This window comes from Mus musculus, chromosome 7 (assembly GCF_000001635.26).
Source record: "Mus musculus strain C57BL/6J chromosome 7, GRCm38.p6 C57BL/6J".
NCBI lineage: Eukaryota > Metazoa > Chordata > Mammalia > Rodentia > Muridae > Mus > Mus musculus.
In genome coordinates this window covers 132,886,462-132,903,026 of record NC_000073.6, presented here as the reverse complement: position 1 = coordinate 132,903,026, position 16,565 = coordinate 132,886,462, and the positions used below count along the sequence as shown (strand labels likewise).

The window sequence follows — 16,565 nt, the reverse complement described above, 5'->3', positions numbered from 1 at the left end:
CTCCCTGTAGCCCAGGCTGGCCTCAAACTCACAGAGATCTGTCTGTCTCCACCTCCGAGAGCTGAGATTAAAGGTGTGCTCCACCACTGCCTGGCTTCCATCTTGCTCTGCAATGGATTGTACTCACTACTTTTCTGTTGCTGTGATAAGTCACCGTGACCAAAGGCAGCTTAAGGAATAGAGTGCCCCCCTACCCCCGCTTCTGGTTCCAGAGGGATGAGAGTCCATGATGGTGAAGCTGAGGCATGGCATCAGATGACAGCATTGGCGTCAGGAACAGGAAGCTGAGAGCTCAGGTCCTAAACCACAAGCAAAGAAATCCACCTGGAAGTGGTGGGAGGTTTGGACTCTAGGAGCCCAGCCCTAGCAACATACTTAGGGACCAATTATTCACATGCCTGAAACTATGGGGAACATTTGTCATGCAAACTTCCACACCATCTCCACCTCGAAAATGTTGGGATTGCGATTATGCACATCTTCGTACACAGCAATGTGGGTTTTTTTTTCTTTTCTTTTTTTGTTTTTGTTTTTTTGTTTGTTGGTTGGTTTTTGAGACAGGGTTTCTCTGTGTACCCTGGCTGTCCTGGAACTTGCTCTGTAGACCAGGCTGGCCTTAAACGCACTGAAATTCACCTGCCTCTGCTGGGATTAAAAGTTTATACCACCACTCAGCCCTTTTTTTCCCTACTCTTTTTTTTTTCTTTTGCAGCTATGCTCTTGTAGTCTAGGTACTATTACATTTGCTATTAGCCAATATAGAACTCTACCTCTACCTTCTGTGTGCTGGATGAAGTTACAGGTCACCATGTGCTGGGTATCACACCTGGAGGGCTGTGCATACTAACCAAGGACTCTACCAACTGAGCCACACCCTGAGCCCTCTTAACATTCTCAACCTTGTAGCAAGTCACAGGCCTTCCACCCTCCGTGCAGAGCTCCTCTGCTAATTCTCCCCTCCCAGATGACACTTAGCACATCCCACCGACAGCGTTGAGCAACAGCCCTCATTTTAAGTAGCGAAGAGCGCGGTTCAAGGTAAACCATAATGCTATGCCAATTTGAAGCTTCCCCCAAGCAGAGCTGAAGGAGTTGAGATCCATTTTCTCTGTCCCCCACAACCCATCTCCATCCCCACCTGCAGCGACTCTCACTTTAGAACAGGGAAGAGGAAGGGTCAGTAGAAGAGCAAAAGGAAACAGAGTGTGGTGGCACAAAGCGGTAGTCCCAGAGAGCAAGAGGCAGAGGCAGGTGAACGTTAAGTTCTAAGCCAGGCTGGCTTACCTAAAGACCCTATCTCACAAAACCCAAACCAGCACAAGCTACCAAACAACAGCACCACAAGTATATTTCTACTTGGCTCCTCCTTTTCACACTGTTCTCACTGTCCTCTGTGATGGCAGATTTGTAACTGCTGTCTCCTTCAGTGTACATTGAAACTGGGGACTTGGGGGGGGGGGAGGTGGTAAGGGCCCAGCTATCCCTCCAAAGCTGACTTCTAGCATCACACAGCCCTGATGCAGGTGACTCACCATCTGGCTGACCTCACCTCATACCCTCAGCTGCTGTGTCACCCTCACACTCCTTCAGAAATGACATTCAGCCTTCTCTCACTTGCCTAAGAGCTTTGCCAAGTTTATCTCTAGTGGCTCTGTTGGGGAGCTCTTCAGAGCAGCATGAGGATGGGCTGCCAGTCTCCCCTCTGGCAAGCACCCCAACTCCTTAGGGTTGTAAGGTACTGGCCACACCCCCTCCCTCAGCCACAGCACCACTGCCTCCCAGTCCCACTTCCCTGCCTATTATCTTTTGTGGCAGGGGTGGGTAGCAAGGCAGCCTGCACAACCGGTTTGTTTCACTCAGCCACTGCTGATGCCATTGTCCCATTCCTCTCTCTAGTATAGGGATACAAGAGTCACAGGTCTCTCTTTGGACACAGAAGTTGCTTAAACCAACTGCTCAGGGTCATGTGATGGGACTTGTCATAGAAAGAGGCTTTGCTTTGTTGACACCTTTAATGTGGAAACTCATTGCTGGTCTAAGAATAGGTGCCTGTTGAGTGCTCAGCCCTAAATGGCACATGACATCTATATCACCTGATACAGGGAGTCTCTGAAGATGGGCAGAAAGGATGTAAGAGCTGGAGGTGGGAAGAGTTTCGGGGAAGACTATGTTCAGGAGTTGACATGGCAGCTGCACCCATGACCTCATAGCAGCTAAACACAGGAAAAGAGCCAGAAGTGGAGGCCCTGCATCAGCTCCCAGGCTGCATGATCACCAGCCCCACATTGTGCCCTTCCCCAGCCTTGAGCAGGCTAAATAGACCCTAAATGTTTGCTACAGTTGAACCTTAACCACCTAGGTGGAGTCTTCAGCCTTGCAGCACCTGCAATTTCCTACAGGAGTAGATTGCCTGCTGACTTTGCTTTGCAACATAATCCAACTGAAACAAAGCAGAAATAATCCAGTTGAAACAAAGGATGGGTCTGTGGGTTCTCCCTATATAAATACAGTGCTCAATATTAAACTTTGAGCATTGATCAGAAACTTTTGCCTTGGCTTCATCCTTCTCTCCCCTTTCCTTTTTCATTTCCAGTCCCCCTCTGTGGTATACCCAGCTTGTCCATAGCTGCTGGACGACTACACCAAATTCTGTTTTAAGCATTACAGGCAGGTACAGCTGATCTCTGAGGGCTGGCTTGTAAAGACCAAGAGCCTTTGCACCAAGAATCCAGGAGGCAGGGCCTTCAAAGAGTACTTATAGAGGGGCAGGGCCCCTGGACAGACAGGAGATCATCATGAGTTCCAGACCTGCCCGATGTTCATAGCAGACCCTGTCTCAAAAGAAGAAGGAAGAAGAAGAAGAAAGAAGGAAGGAGGAGGAGGAGAGAAAAAGACATTTTAAAAAGATTTATTTATTCATTTTATTTTGTGTCTATATGTGTTTGCACCTACTCATTTTATTTCATCTGTATATTTGTGTACCTGAAGGTACATATGTTCACTGTGTGAGCCAAAGAGCGTCAGGTCCCCTGGAACTGGAGTCACACACGGTTGTAAACCTCAAACGTGGGTGCTGGGAACATACCTCAGGTTCTCTGAAAAAGCAACAAGAGCTGGTAACCACTGAGCCATCCATCCCCCAGAGAAGAAAACTTACAGAACTACTCTGTAGATGAAATAAGACTCTCTTGCTCAGCAAGGTGGCGCACGCCTTTAATCCTAGCACTCAGGAGGCAGAGGCAGGTGGATCTCTGTGAGCTGGAGGCCAGCCTGGTCTCCGACATAGTCAGTTCCAGGAGAGCCAGGGCTACACAGAGAAACCCTCTCTTGAAAAAACAAAAATAAAAGCAAAAACAGAACAAAGGAGCATAAGAAGACTTTACTTCTAAAATGAACTTTGGGTTTTGGGGAACTGGTTTATTTTTGAGAATACTGTACTGTACTGTGTACTGTACTAGAGCTTGCTGTATAGACCAGGCTGCGAACTTCCCACAAAATCATAAAGATCTCTTGCCTCTGTCTCCACAGTGCTGGGATTAAAGGCACGTGTCACCACAGTCCGTTTTAATTTTGAATTTTTATTTATTTCATGAATTTTATTTAATTCATGAATTTTGAAGCAAATGCATGATAACTTTGGTAATATTGGAGACTTACATGTTTTAATTCTCATACAATTTCATATGTATAAAATGTTCTTCAATCATTTTTCCCCATTTCCTTCTCTCATCCCCCGCCCCACTGAAACCTTCTTCCCAGCAAATCCCTCTCCTACTCAAACTGTTTTGCTTCTGTTCCCACTGCACTTAATGGGGGCTGCCTGCAGGAGTATGGCTGTGGGGTTATTTACTGGAGCAAGGCCAACTTACCATTGGCAGTGGTCTGCATGCCTTTAATCTCAGCACTTGGGAGGCAGAGGCAGAGGCAGGAGGATTTCTGAGTTCGAGGCCAGCCTGATCTACAGAGTGAGTTCCAGGACAGCCAGGGATACACAGAGAAACCCTGTCTCAAAAACACCCGGAAAAAAAAAAAAGACTTACATAAGAGTACTCTTATGTGAGTACTCTGTCACTGTCTTCAGATACACCAGAAGAGGGCATCTGATTGATTCCAGTACAGATGGTTGTGAGTCATCATCTGGTTGCTGGGAATTGAACTCACGACCTCTGGAAAAGCAGTCAGTGCTCTTAACTGCTGAGCCATCTCTCTAGCTCTTTGGGTTTTATTTTTTAGGACAGAGTTTTACTATGTTGGTCTTGAACTCACTATGCAATGAGATGAGACCGACCTTGAGCTCACAAAGACCTTCCTGTCTCTGCCTCCCTAGTCCATAGAACACCACACCCAACACCTACCTTATTTTTGTTGTTCCAGATAAGGTTTCTTGTATAGCTTGGGCTCTCCTGGAACTCTCTCTGTAGACCAGGCTGGCCTTGAACCCAGAGATCTGCCTGCCTCTACCTTCCAAATGCTGAAATTAAAGGCATACACCATCACCACCCAGCTCAATTTATTTATTTGTTTGTTTTGATTGTGTGTCTCTAAATGTAGATTTGTGTATGTGGATGCAGTGCCCTTAGAGGCCAGTAGATGGCAGTGTACCCCTGGATTTGGTGTTTCAGGAGTTTGTGGGTCACCTGCTGTAGAGCTGGGAATCAAACTCCCATCTTTGAGATGTATACGGTCTTAACTGCTGAGCTATTATTTCTCAAGCCCTTGTTTATATTTTTTAAACATGATCTTGCCATGTATCCCAGACTGACCTTGAACACAGTGTTTCTCCTGCCGCAGCTTCTTGGGATTACAAATGTGAGCCACTATGTACAGAAAAAACTAGTTTGGCTTTCACCTTCCATGGCATCACACAGTTTTCTGGCCTGAATGAAGACATCTCCCACCTCTTAGGATCTGTTTTTTTGTATGGCTATGGGTGTTTTGCCTGCATGTGAGTGCAGTGGATATGTGCAGTGCCTTGGGATGCCAGAATCAGGAGTCTGATCCCCTGAGACTGAATTCATAGATGATTGTGGGCTACCAGGTAGGTGGTGGGAATCGAACCCGGATCCTCTGAAAGTGCAGCCAGTGAGTGCTCTCAACTGCTGAGCCATCCCTCCAGCCCTCTTCTTCCATCTCTTGTCCCTTTCGCCCCATGGACTTCACTACTATCTCTCACAGGAACCTAGACCTGCTTTCCAGTGCAGCACTTTAAAAGCTAAATTGGCAAAAAAAAAAAAAAAAAAAAAAAAAAAAGATAGATTCTGCCTGGCGTGGTGGCGCACACCTTTAATCTCAGCACTCGGGAGGCAGAGGCAGGTGGATTTCTGAGTTCGAGGCCAGCCTGGTCTACAGAGTGAGTTCCAGGACAGCCAGGGCTATACGGAGAAACCCTGTCTCGAAAAACAAACAAAACAAAACAAAACAAACAAACAAAAAAGAAAGGTTCTGTATGTGTGCACATAAAAAGTTCTTCCTCTTTTGCTTTGTAATTAATGTGTGTGCTGGTGCTTATGGTTCCAGAAGAGGGCGACAGAGCCCCTGGAGCTAGAGTCACCTTAGGAGCTCCTCAGCGTGGCTGCTGGGAACCAAACGGTGACGGTTGGGCTATCGCTTCAGCCATTTGTTCCGTTTTGTATTTCTTAATATCCTACAAAACTCACAGTAAAGAAAAAGTGGCCTTGGCGCTGAGCATTTCTGTATGGCCAGGTCTTGGAGCACACCTCTTAGGGAAGGGTCCTCATGCGTAGTCACATTTAACCAATTCACTGCAGATTCCATGAGGAATAAGAAAAGTACATGGGGGGCTGAGTGTGCCTAATATCATATGAACATTGAGCATATTAGTAATGGACCCTTTTAGAGTGTTGGCTCTCCTTGTTCCTGAAAGTCACTGGGGTATAAAGCTGCAATTATTTTTAAAGGTGGGAATCTCACTGTGTAGCTGTCCTAAAACTCACTGGCTGTTCTAGAACTCTCTATGTAGACTGAGCTGGCCTCAAACTGACAGAGATCCTCCTGCCTCTGCCTCTGTGCCGCCATGCCCCGCCTTCCCTGGTATTTTAAAGCTGGTTCTCTCCACCTTCCTGAAGTAGCAACATGAAGCTGTTTCTCCACTGGGACACATGGGCTCCACACATGTTGGTACTGGACGGACTCCCACTTCCACGATGGACTGATTGCATCTTAGAAAGACTGAAAAAGAAAATCAGTCATGATGTGAAAATCAGAGTCCTTGGCAGTTCAGAAAGTCACAAAGAGTTGAAGGTCCCTTGGCTGCGAGATGACCTGTGTGATCCCATTGCTGGAGGAGCCTTGCCATGCCCTTGAAAAGGACCAAGGTCAGGATTCAGGAAGTAATGGCTGCCAAGAGGGCCCCTCAGCCAAGTCACATGATATGTGCAGGCCACGCCCCCTCACAGTCTTAGGGCACTCAACTGGTGCTTTCCAGAATAAGCTTTTCCAGAGGCAAAGGAAGAAGGAATCACGGGTAACTGGCCCCGTTCAGAGGATCTAGGATGCTGGGGGAACTTGTGATGGCTGCCCCTATCAGAGACCCAGTAAGGTCCTAGCACTTTTTAGAAGGCAAGAAAATGCGAATCAGGAGCCACATGGGCTTTGAGGAAGGCCATTGCCAGCTTCTCTCTCTCCAGGACTGAGGTTGTGCGTTTATTTTTAGCACGCCTGGCTTTTCCACATAGATTTGGATGGCTCTAACTCAAGTCCTTGTATTTTCACAGCAAGCATTTGACTGAATGAGCCCGAGGCATTTTTGTTTTTCAAACTCAAAAGGTAGTGCGGCTTGTTTGTTTGTTTGTTTGTTTGTTTTTTGACCAACTGAGTTGCACTTCTAGGAGGAAGGTTATGAGTGGCTGGCGGTGGAGGTGGGGTGAGGAGAGATAGATACTCTTCCTGCTGGCATATTTAAACATTTTCTTTGAAAGAATGAATGTTCACGGTGCTGGAGCCTGGACAGAGAGCCTGCTAGTAGGAAGCGAGATTGAGACCTTTTAGAACAATGTATCCCCCTGCGAATCAGGAGGGTGTGCGCTCAGCCATGTGACTGAAGCTCGCTCATTTCTGGAGCGGAGCAAGCATCGGTCTGCCCTTCAGAGAGGAACACATGGGTGTGAAACAGCAAACATGCCTTTAATAGCAGACATTTCCTGATGAATATGCAGGTGTCCAGAGGTGAAGCTGCAGAAGCCAGACCATGATGGGTAAGCGACCTGGGAAATATTTTCTCTACCAATTACCAGGTGACATTTGGGTTTCCAGAGACGCTGAGGCTAAAGGAATATGGCTTTGCCTACAGAAGGGCCCCAGTTAGCTGGCTTCGGTATTGATGGCCTCCTTCCCTGAAACAGAAGGAACAGAAAGAACTAATGAGATACCCACAGACTTCACAGTCAGGCAACTCCGAATGCTTCCAGTCTGGCTCACTTTATCCTGTGTGGACCAACTGGACCAAACAATTGTCACCACGTAGCATGCCTAATAACACCTGTGAGGTGCTTGAAAGACAGCCACAGAGAGTCTGGTAGACAGTGGGTATGCCGAGTGTGGCTGAGGCTATGGTCACCCAGGCCTGGATTCTTGCCACTAGCCTGACTTGTTGTGAGGGCTGAGGTACTGGCTCTGTGCCAGGCTGTACTTTCTAACCAGAATGACAAGTGAGGTCATCAGGGCTGAATGAATCCAGTTATCGTCAGCCCATAGGCTTTCTCGGCTCTCATCCTCCCATGTAAGGCAGAGGCAGCAAAGGAGGCACTCAGAGGCCCAGCCCTCTCACTGCCATGTCCTTAAGTCTATGAAAACAGACTGATCATCTCAACCTCACCTGCTCACCAAGACCCCCTAGTGAGCACTAAAAAAATACCAGGGCCCAGCTGGCCTAGATCAATCAGATGAAGAGTTCTCAAGAGGGAGACTCAGTGTGGAGGGATTGGCTACAACTCCCCAGGGTGCTCTGAAGCAGGCTGGGTGAAGAGCTCTTCTCTTGCAGCGCTGGCACCACACTCACGTCATCAGGCTTGCTTGGCAAGCTTTCTTACACCATAAACCATCTGTAACTTCCAGGCCAGGATTCTCAGGACCTTATGTCAGCAAAACAGGAAACAAGGCCAACAAGCAAGAGCACTCAGATGCACTCAGACCTTTACAAGCGTATTTTCTGTACTCCACTCCAAGCACAATGCAAAAGAAACCTTTCACCAGGCGTGGCGGCGCACGCCTTTAATCCCAGCACTCAGGACGCAGAGGCAGGCGGATTTCTGAGTTGGAGGCCAGCCTGGTTTACAGAGTGAGTTCCAGGACAGCCAGGGCTACACAGAGAAACCCTGTCTCAAAAAACAAACAAACAAACAAACCTTTCAGTTTAAGAAAAAAAAAAATGGGGGCCCAGACAGATGACACAATGGTCATCTGCTCTTGGAGAGGACCCGAGTCTGGGTCTCAGCACCCATGATGGGCAACTCACAACTACCTGCAACTCCAGCTCCGGGGGACCAGACACCCTCTCTGGCCTTTATGGGTACCTGTACACGTGTGGAATACACTCAGAAAGATGTACATAAAGCAAAATAAAATATGGGATAGAGAAATGGCTTCTTAGTCATTGTTCTATTGCTGTGAAGTGACGTAATGACTAAGGAAACTTTTATAATAGAAAGCATTTAATTGTGGGCTTTCCTGAAGTTTCAGATGTTAGTCCATTATCATCATGATGGGGAGCACGGAGGCAGACATGATGTTGGAGAAGTAGCTGAGAGACTGGACCTGATATGGGCTTTTGAAACCTCAAAAAATGTGACATACTTTCTCCAATAAGGCCACACCTCCTAGGCCTTCTAATCATTTCAAATAGTGCCACTCTCTGGTGACTAAGCATTCAAATATATGAGCCTATGAGGGCCATTCAAACCACCTCAGATGGTTCAGTGGTTAGGAGCACTGGCTGCTCTTCCAGGTTCAATTTCAAGTACCCATATGGAAGCTCACAACTGTTTGTAACTCCAGCCCCAGGCAATCTGATTCCCTCTTCTGAGTTTTGAGGACATGAGGCATGCACATGGTAAACAGACATGTGTACAGGCAAAACACGCATACAAATAAAATTAAATAACAGCATATCAACAACTGACGCCGAAGTGATGGCTCAGCAGTCAAGAGCACTAGCTATTCCTCCAGAGGACCCAGGTTCAATTCCCAGTACCCACATGGCAACTTAACTTTCTATAACTCTAGTTCCAGGGGATCTGACACTCTCACACATACACACATGTTTAAAACATCACTGTACACAAAATAATAATAAAAATAAATTATTAAACAAATAACAATTTGGGGCCTGGAGAAACAGCTCATTGTTTAAGAATACTGGCTGCTCTAACAGAGAACCCAGGCTTGAGTCTCAGCACCCACGTGACAGCTTACAGTCAGCTACAACTCCAGTCCAGGGGATCTGACACCCTATTCTAACCTGTGAGGGCACTGACTACATGTAGTGTGGACAACACATCCCTACATATATCAATCAATCAATCAATCAATGTAAAATAATGGTCTAAAAATAAATAATTTTAAAACTAGGGGTAGGTTTATAGTAAATTGACTTCTTCAGTCTGACAGAACTTCTACAAAAAAGGACACAGCCCATTGTGGGTGGTGCTAATCTAGCAAGTACTCCTGGGTAGTATAAGAAAGCAGGCTGAACAAGCCATGGAGAGCAAGCCAGTAAGCAGTATTTTTCCATTGCTAACTTTTGTTTTTCTTTCAGTTTCCTGCCCTGACTTCCTTTGATGATGGACTGTGATGTGGAACAGACTCTGAAATAAACCCTTTCTTCCCCACGCTGCTTCTGGTCATCATGTTTTGTCACGGCAATGGTAATCCTAAGATTCAGTTAACGGCCAGGAAGGGACAGGAAGGGGACTTCTCAAGCCCAGTGTATTTCCTTCCTTTATCGTTTATTTATTTTTATGTTTATGAATGTTCAGCATATGTATATATATATGCACCACATGTGTGCCTAGTGCCCAGGGAGGTCAGATGAGGGCATCAGATGGTTATGAATCACCATGTGAGTGCTGGAGTTCTCTGAACGAACTAGTGCTCTTTACTGCTGAACTCTCTCCACCCCTGTGTCCTAGTTCTTGATCTTCAGGCCAGTTACCTAGCCGAGGTGACCGGGAGGATTCTGTATGTTCATGATTTGTGTCCTCTTCTGTGCTCATTATACCTCGATTAAAAACTTACCTGAACAAAAGAGAAGGGGAAGAAAGGAAGAGAGCAGGAAGGGGTGGGGAAGTAAAGGGGCGAGTGGGGTAAGGAGTGGGCTGGACACTGCTCCTGCCTGGTCTCAGGGTGCCTGGAACACTCTGCTGTACTCACGTGGTTTGGTTGGGAGCAGATGGTTTGAAAGAGGTGCCAGGACTCTCTTCCACCCACCTCTGCTCCTGAGGGCTTGGATGTCATCAGCCTTGCCCATAACTCAGCCCACTCTCCCTGGTAGATGAAGATATGAGTGCCAGCCCCCGGATACAGAGCTGGATTAATCTGCTCCTCCACCTGGGTATCTGTGTGGGCAGGCTGAGGGAATGTGCAGGGGGAATCTGGGTTAACTGCTGAGATGGCCGTCACCCCCCACTGCAGGTGGCCTTCCCCAGCCAAGCTGGGCTGGTGGGGGAGAGAGCGACTGTGCTGGTCAGGAGGGTCCCAGAGGTTGCTGCTGCCCCAGGTGTGGTACCTTTGCCCGTGTCTGGCTCTTGCCCGCATACACTGGACGTGCCAGGACACTGTGAAGGGCATCTCAGGTTGGGCAAGGACAGCCGCACTTCCTAAACTGGCTGCCAAGCCCTGTGGGGCTTCCAGAACATTTGAATGTTTCTGCTCTTTGTTTATGTCTATCTAGGGCAGACTACCCTTTCCCAGGCTAGCTTTCACTGAGCCCATCTTGATTGAGAGCAGCTGTAGAGGAGGCAGGAGGCATCCTCCTGGATTTTTCAGCAGCTTTGGGACATTGGGTACATCATGATGCATGCCAGCATCTCTGGTCTCCCTAAGAGACAAGCGCAAAGCATCCTTGGCTGCCTAGTGTTGTAGCCACTAGCCAGGCAGCTATTTAAGGAAAATTGCATTACATTTTAAAAAGTGCATGAGTGTACAGGTGTATACACAGAGAGAGGCCAGAGGGAGACATTAGGCATCTTACTCTGTCACTCTCCACCTAATCTCCTAGATATTAGGTCTCTCATTGAATGTGGAACTTTTGGGCTAGGCTAGTAGCCAGCAAACCCCATGATCCTCCTGTCTCTGCCTCCCCATCCTCAGAGCTGGGGTTACAGGTGTATATGAGTGAGTGTTTTTTTACATGGCTCTGGGGGATTTGATCTCAGGTCCTCATAGCTGCACAGCAAGTGTTCCTACCCACTGAGCTACCTCCCCAGGTTCTTTTTTCTTTGTTTTGACTCAGTGTCTCACATATTCTGGCCATCCTCCACTTTTCCATATAGCTGAACTTCTGACCTTTCTTCTTCTATATCCCGAGTGCTGGGATTATAAGCATATTACCACCGTACCTGATTTATGCAGTGCCAGGAATGAGCCATGGGCTTCCTGTGTGCTACTACAGTACTCTATCCCAGCCCTAAAACTCAATTATTTTGTTGTTGTTGTTTATTTGTTTGATTATTTGGTTTTTGTTTTGTTTTGTTTTGAGACAGGTTTTCTCTGTGTAGCCCTGGTTGTCCTTGTAGACCTGGCTTGTCACTCTGTAGACCAGGCTGGCCTTGAACTCAGAGATCCACCTGGCTCTGCCTCCCAACTGCTGGGCTTTTAGGTGTGCAGGGCCACTACATGGCAAAATTCATTTCTTTAGAACGGCCAGGCACATTTCTGAGCCCACGTGACCTGACACAAGCTGGGAGGTGGAACAGAAGAGGGCAGAAGGTTCTCCTAGGCGGTGCTGCCCCATCTGAACTTCTGTGTCTATATTCTACTTTATTATCATTACTATTGTGTGTGCGCGCATGAGTCAGAGTTCGACTTTCAAGAGTTGGTCCTCTCCTTGCACTATGGTTCTGCGGATCTAGATATATTTCCTTTTTTCATTTTGCCCAAAGCTCACTCAGAGACCAATCTAACCAACTGAGAAGACTTAGGAAAGGCACCCAATCCTTCTTCCTGTCACCTCCCACATTCACCCTGTGCTCCTCCATAGCCCATTCTGTGGAGGAGACCTGAGGACGGGGCTCTCAGCACCCACACCTGCCAGTCCTGGTCTGTAAAACTGGCCGCCACAGAGCACAACTTAATTCTGGACACTAGTAACCTCAGTGAGTTACACTAGTACTCAGTTCTCTCGGCTTTGTTTGTAAGTTCTTATGCTCTGCCACTTAACTGTTAACACAGCCTTCCGAGGTAAGTATTGTCACCCAACTATACCTACAGATGGGGCTCAGAGACAGGGGCTCTGTGCCCAGGGTGTGTAATTAAGTTAGACATGGCTTGGATTCCAACTCGAGGCTTACTTACTCCAGCCTCTCTATGGGCTACTTCCTAGGTCTGGGTCAGGTGGCCAGGTGGTCTAAGGTCTCTATTTTGTCACAGAAATTCTTGATGTTCTCCCAGGGACAGCTGGTGGGTTTGGGAGCAGGGGATTTGGGAGAGGGGCCAGGACTAAGGAGACAAGGAAGCTTTTAAACTGATGACGGGGGTCGGCGGGAGATGGGGCATGAGAGTTAACAGAAAGAGAATGGCCCGGCTACATCTGGGGCAGATGAGATGGCCTGGGTTACCTAGGGGACCCATTGGCTTAGCACACTGGCAAGGAGGCCAGTACTTCCTTCCTTGGCCTCTTCACCCATTCCCACTCATGAGTGCATTCTAACTGAAAGTATGCTGAGGTGTGTTCCTTTCTTGTCATTAATTTTCCTAACCCCATTCGGTCCACAGTGCCAACATTTCCCCCAGCCTCTCCCCAGGAAGAATAGGCTATTGGAGTGCACTCACCAGCTTCCTGCAAAAACATCCTAAAAATGCCATCTGGTTCTTTGAGCTCAGTTTAGGCAAGAGAAATTTCCAGATCATTGCCATGACTGGAAATACTTAATGGATTAAGGGCAGTGACGCAGTCTGGTAATCCCATCACTAAACTGGCAGAGGCCAGAAACAAGGTGATGAAAGGATCCCCCGGAAATTGCTGCAACGCGGCACTCACGTTGTGCCGCGGGTGTGGCTCTAAGGCCTACCACCTTCAGAGGTCAACCTGGGATGAATATGGCTACCTACCAAGTGCAAGAGAATGAATAACTGGAGTGCCAAGGCTGAGAGATGAAACACTACCAGGACCAGAAGGATAAAGCACCGAGAAATTGTCTAGCGAAGATTCAGACATGGATTTTTGTGAAGGAACAACACCTAAACCCAAGAAGGCAGCTGGGACACTAGAACAGTGGTTCTCAGCCTTCCCAGTGCTGCAGCCATTTACTACAGTTCCTCATGTTGTGGTGACCCCCAGCCATAAAATGATTTTCCTTGCTACTTTGTAACTGTAATCTTGTTGTTTATGAATCATAATATAAGTATCTGATGCGAAACTCCCAAAGGGGTTGTGACCCACAGGTTAAGAACCATTGCTCTAAAGCCGGGCGTGGTGGCGCACATCTTTAATCCCAGCACTTGGGAGGCAGAGGCAGGTGGATTTCAGAGTTCGAGGCCAGCCTGGTCTACAAAGTGAGTTCCAGGACAGCAGGGCTATACAGAGAAACCCTGTCTCAAACAAACAAACAAACAACAAACAAAAAAACCAACCAACCAACCAACAAACAAAACCATTACTTTAGAAGATGGTGGCTCTGGTTAGGACCAGGGAAACATAAACCAATAGAGATAACAGAGGTGGCTGGAGGAATTCTGAGTGGCATCCTCTGTCAGAGGTAGTGCTGGGGAGCCAGGGCCAGGGGGAGCTCTCCAGAGACTTCAGGCGCAGAACCTCTTGGACCACACCTCTAGGTTTTGGGCCCCACCCCGACCCCACGACTCAGTTCCAGCCTCCTTGAGGTTTTATATAGTTTTATAAATTTCTAGAATCTGATGGCTTCATTTGGGCCAGGCATATACCACTAGAATGAAGAGTGGATGATCTTTTGAGAGACACATTGAGAGGTCCAGGATAGGGCCATATCTAATCCACTCAACAGTGCCAAATGCAACAGGCACTCACAGACTCAGAGAATAATTCATGTGTGGGCACACAAAGCCACCTTCTGTGGCCTCTAACTTCCTTCCTGCTCCATGGAAGGCTGTGCCTAGGACTTTATTTTGTACGTCTATGAATGCCTCTCTGAGAAGGACACTGGGAGTAAGAGCTCTGTGGTTGGCAGAACCACAGAGCCTAGCCAGACAGGTCAGCCCTGCCTGGCTCCTGATGCAGAATCCAGAAATTCAAATCTCAGATTTTGGACTAAGCTGAAGAAGGTCAGTACTCTACCAAATTCTTCACTCTTGTTTTGTTTTGTTTTTCTGGTTATGAGTTCTCTGGGTATACAATACTGCCTTCATCTAGAATTTCTCACAGAAACTTAGAATGGGACCTAACAAACCATCAATGGCTATGTCTTGTTCTTGCAGAATGGGAAACTGAGACCCAGGAAGATGTGTTTTCTTCTAAATCATTGCTTATGTCTGAAAGGTCTCCTCAGTCTTGGTTTGGGGTTCTTTGTACTGCGTGGTAGGAATCCTCTGTTGCTGGGGCGGGATGTTGAAGACTCCAGCTTAATTTCCTGTTTATCTGCAGACAGCTGTGAGTGGGTAGATAAGGCTGTAGACACTGGCATATGGAGGTGATCTTTTCAGGACTTATATGTTTAGGAATTCTTGACTAACACCTGGTTTAGTTTACTTGCTTCATTGTGATGAAATAGCCGGCAAAATTAATATAAAGAAAGGTGTTTATTTTGGCATGCAGTTCCAGGGCCTATCATGGTAGGGAAGGTACAGCTGCAGGTATGTGTAGTGTGTGTGTGTGTGAGAAGAACTTTGTGGAGTCAATTCTTTCCTTCCACCTTTATGTGTGTGGATCCTGGGGCGTGAATGCTGGTCCCCAGGTTTGTGTGACATACACCTTTACTGAGCCATCTCACAGCCTAGTCAGAGTTCTTGCCAGCACCTCCCAGGTGCTAACTAACCTCTGCCTTTCTTCTAAGCAAGTCTATCTTCAGGATTTTATTTGACTCCTTTTTAACACTAGTAACTGTCTTCTTTTACTCAACCCATATTTCCTGGTACCCAGTCTGCAACCAGTCCCTGGGGATTCTGAGGTGCTTTCGTTACTATTCTGTCCTGTAGGACATCACCACCTACCCGCAGAGTGGGGTCTAAGTCTTGATCTGCTCTGTGCTGGGTAGTGACTGCATCACAACAAATGCATAGCACTGAGGTTACACAGTTCTCTCCAGGCACTCACAAGGGTTTTCTAAAGGAGACATTTGAGCTGGTCCCCAAACAATGGGCAGCCTTGTCCCAGACTGAAAACTCTTTTAAAGGGTCAGGTTGCATAAACTCTGACTCCTAACTTCCCATCTCCTGCAAGCCAGGATCCTGTGATGATTTCCAGGGAGCAACTACGTTTCTTTACTCCTCCTACACACCTGGGTTGGACCTGTCAGAAAGGTCTTTTGGGTGATCCATATTTTAATACAACTAAACCATATCTGTTTGTCACTGGAACCCAATGACCCCTGCCTACTCCGCCAACCACAGTGAGCTGGCCACAGCAAATGTTCCTAACAAGGAAATGTTTATTTTGGAATCAAACACCTCCCAGACTTGTTTGTATGGGGACCAGACTAACCAGACACTCTGCACCTCCTGATACAAGTTGAAGGCCACCACATGAAGGAACAATAGCAGGCAGAAGGCAGAGTTTTGCAAAGAGAGTATTCCTATGATCAAGAAAATGCTCGTGTGTCCCCCACGTGTGCACACTAGCATTTCCTGGCTTCCGCCTTAGAGTCTGGCCTCAAGTTGTCTTTGTTCTCTGAGACTTTTCGGACCTGTAGGAAACAGATTCTGAGCTAAGAAAAGCTAACTTGGTTTCAGGTTTTTTAGGGGGAAAAATCAGTGTGGATAGAACCTTGTAAGAGTGAGGATCCCAGTAACTGAATGGAACTTGCAACCAACACAGATCCAGGACACAGGTCACAACTGTTAACTTTCTCCTAAGTTTTTATTTACATTGACTTAAAAACGTCTTTTTTATGTGTCTGTGTGTCCACTGTATATATATTTGCCCATGCCTACACATGTGGAGACCAGAGTCTAACGTAAGCTGCCTTGTTTCATTACTCTGTGTGTGTGTGTGTGTTTATGTATGCCATGGCACACATCACATAGGGAGGTCAGAGAACAATGTACTGAAATTGGTTATTTCTTTACACCACGTGGGCCCTAGAAATAAACTCAGATCTTTATCAGCTGAGCCATCTCTTCAGCTCCTCAACCTTTTTTTTTTTTTTTTTTTTTTTGAGACAGGGTCTTGCTGAACCTAGAGTTTGATGATTGGGCTTGAA

At 47.0% G+C, this 16,565-nt stretch overlaps 2 long non-coding RNA genes across 7 annotated transcripts in view; one reads left to right on the top strand and one right to left on the bottom strand.

Moving 5' to 3' along the window:
* Window positions 1-16,565, top strand: part of 1500002F19Rik — a 59,397-nt gene that overhangs the window by 30,984 nt on the left and 11,848 nt on the right. The window contains exons 1-3 of one of the 5 annotated variants that reach the window (XR_378553.4): window positions 5,485-7,214; window positions 9,773-9,881; window positions 12,949-13,547. The exons of 1 other annotated variant lie outside the window; for it this stretch is intronic. This is a non-coding gene — a long non-coding RNA (RIKEN cDNA 1500002F19 gene). Of the gene's footprint in view, window positions 1-5,484; window positions 7,215-9,772; window positions 9,882-12,948; window positions 13,548-13,770; window positions 14,473-16,565 lie in introns of those variants that run through there. 3 more of the 5 variants (XR_003946680.1, XR_870008.3, XR_003946681.1) reach the window with 3 other exon arrangements.
* Gm46003 lies at window positions 705-6,149 on the bottom strand. 2 transcript variants are annotated; one of them, XR_003946683.1, is made up of 3 exons: window positions 6,077-6,149; window positions 4,356-4,471; window positions 2,893-3,095 (listed from the first exon to the last, which is right to left on the bottom strand). It is a non-coding gene; the product is annotated as a predicted gene, 46003 (long non-coding RNA). The 2 variants fall into 2 exon arrangements; XR_001778301.2 differs by having other exon boundaries at window positions 705-4,471.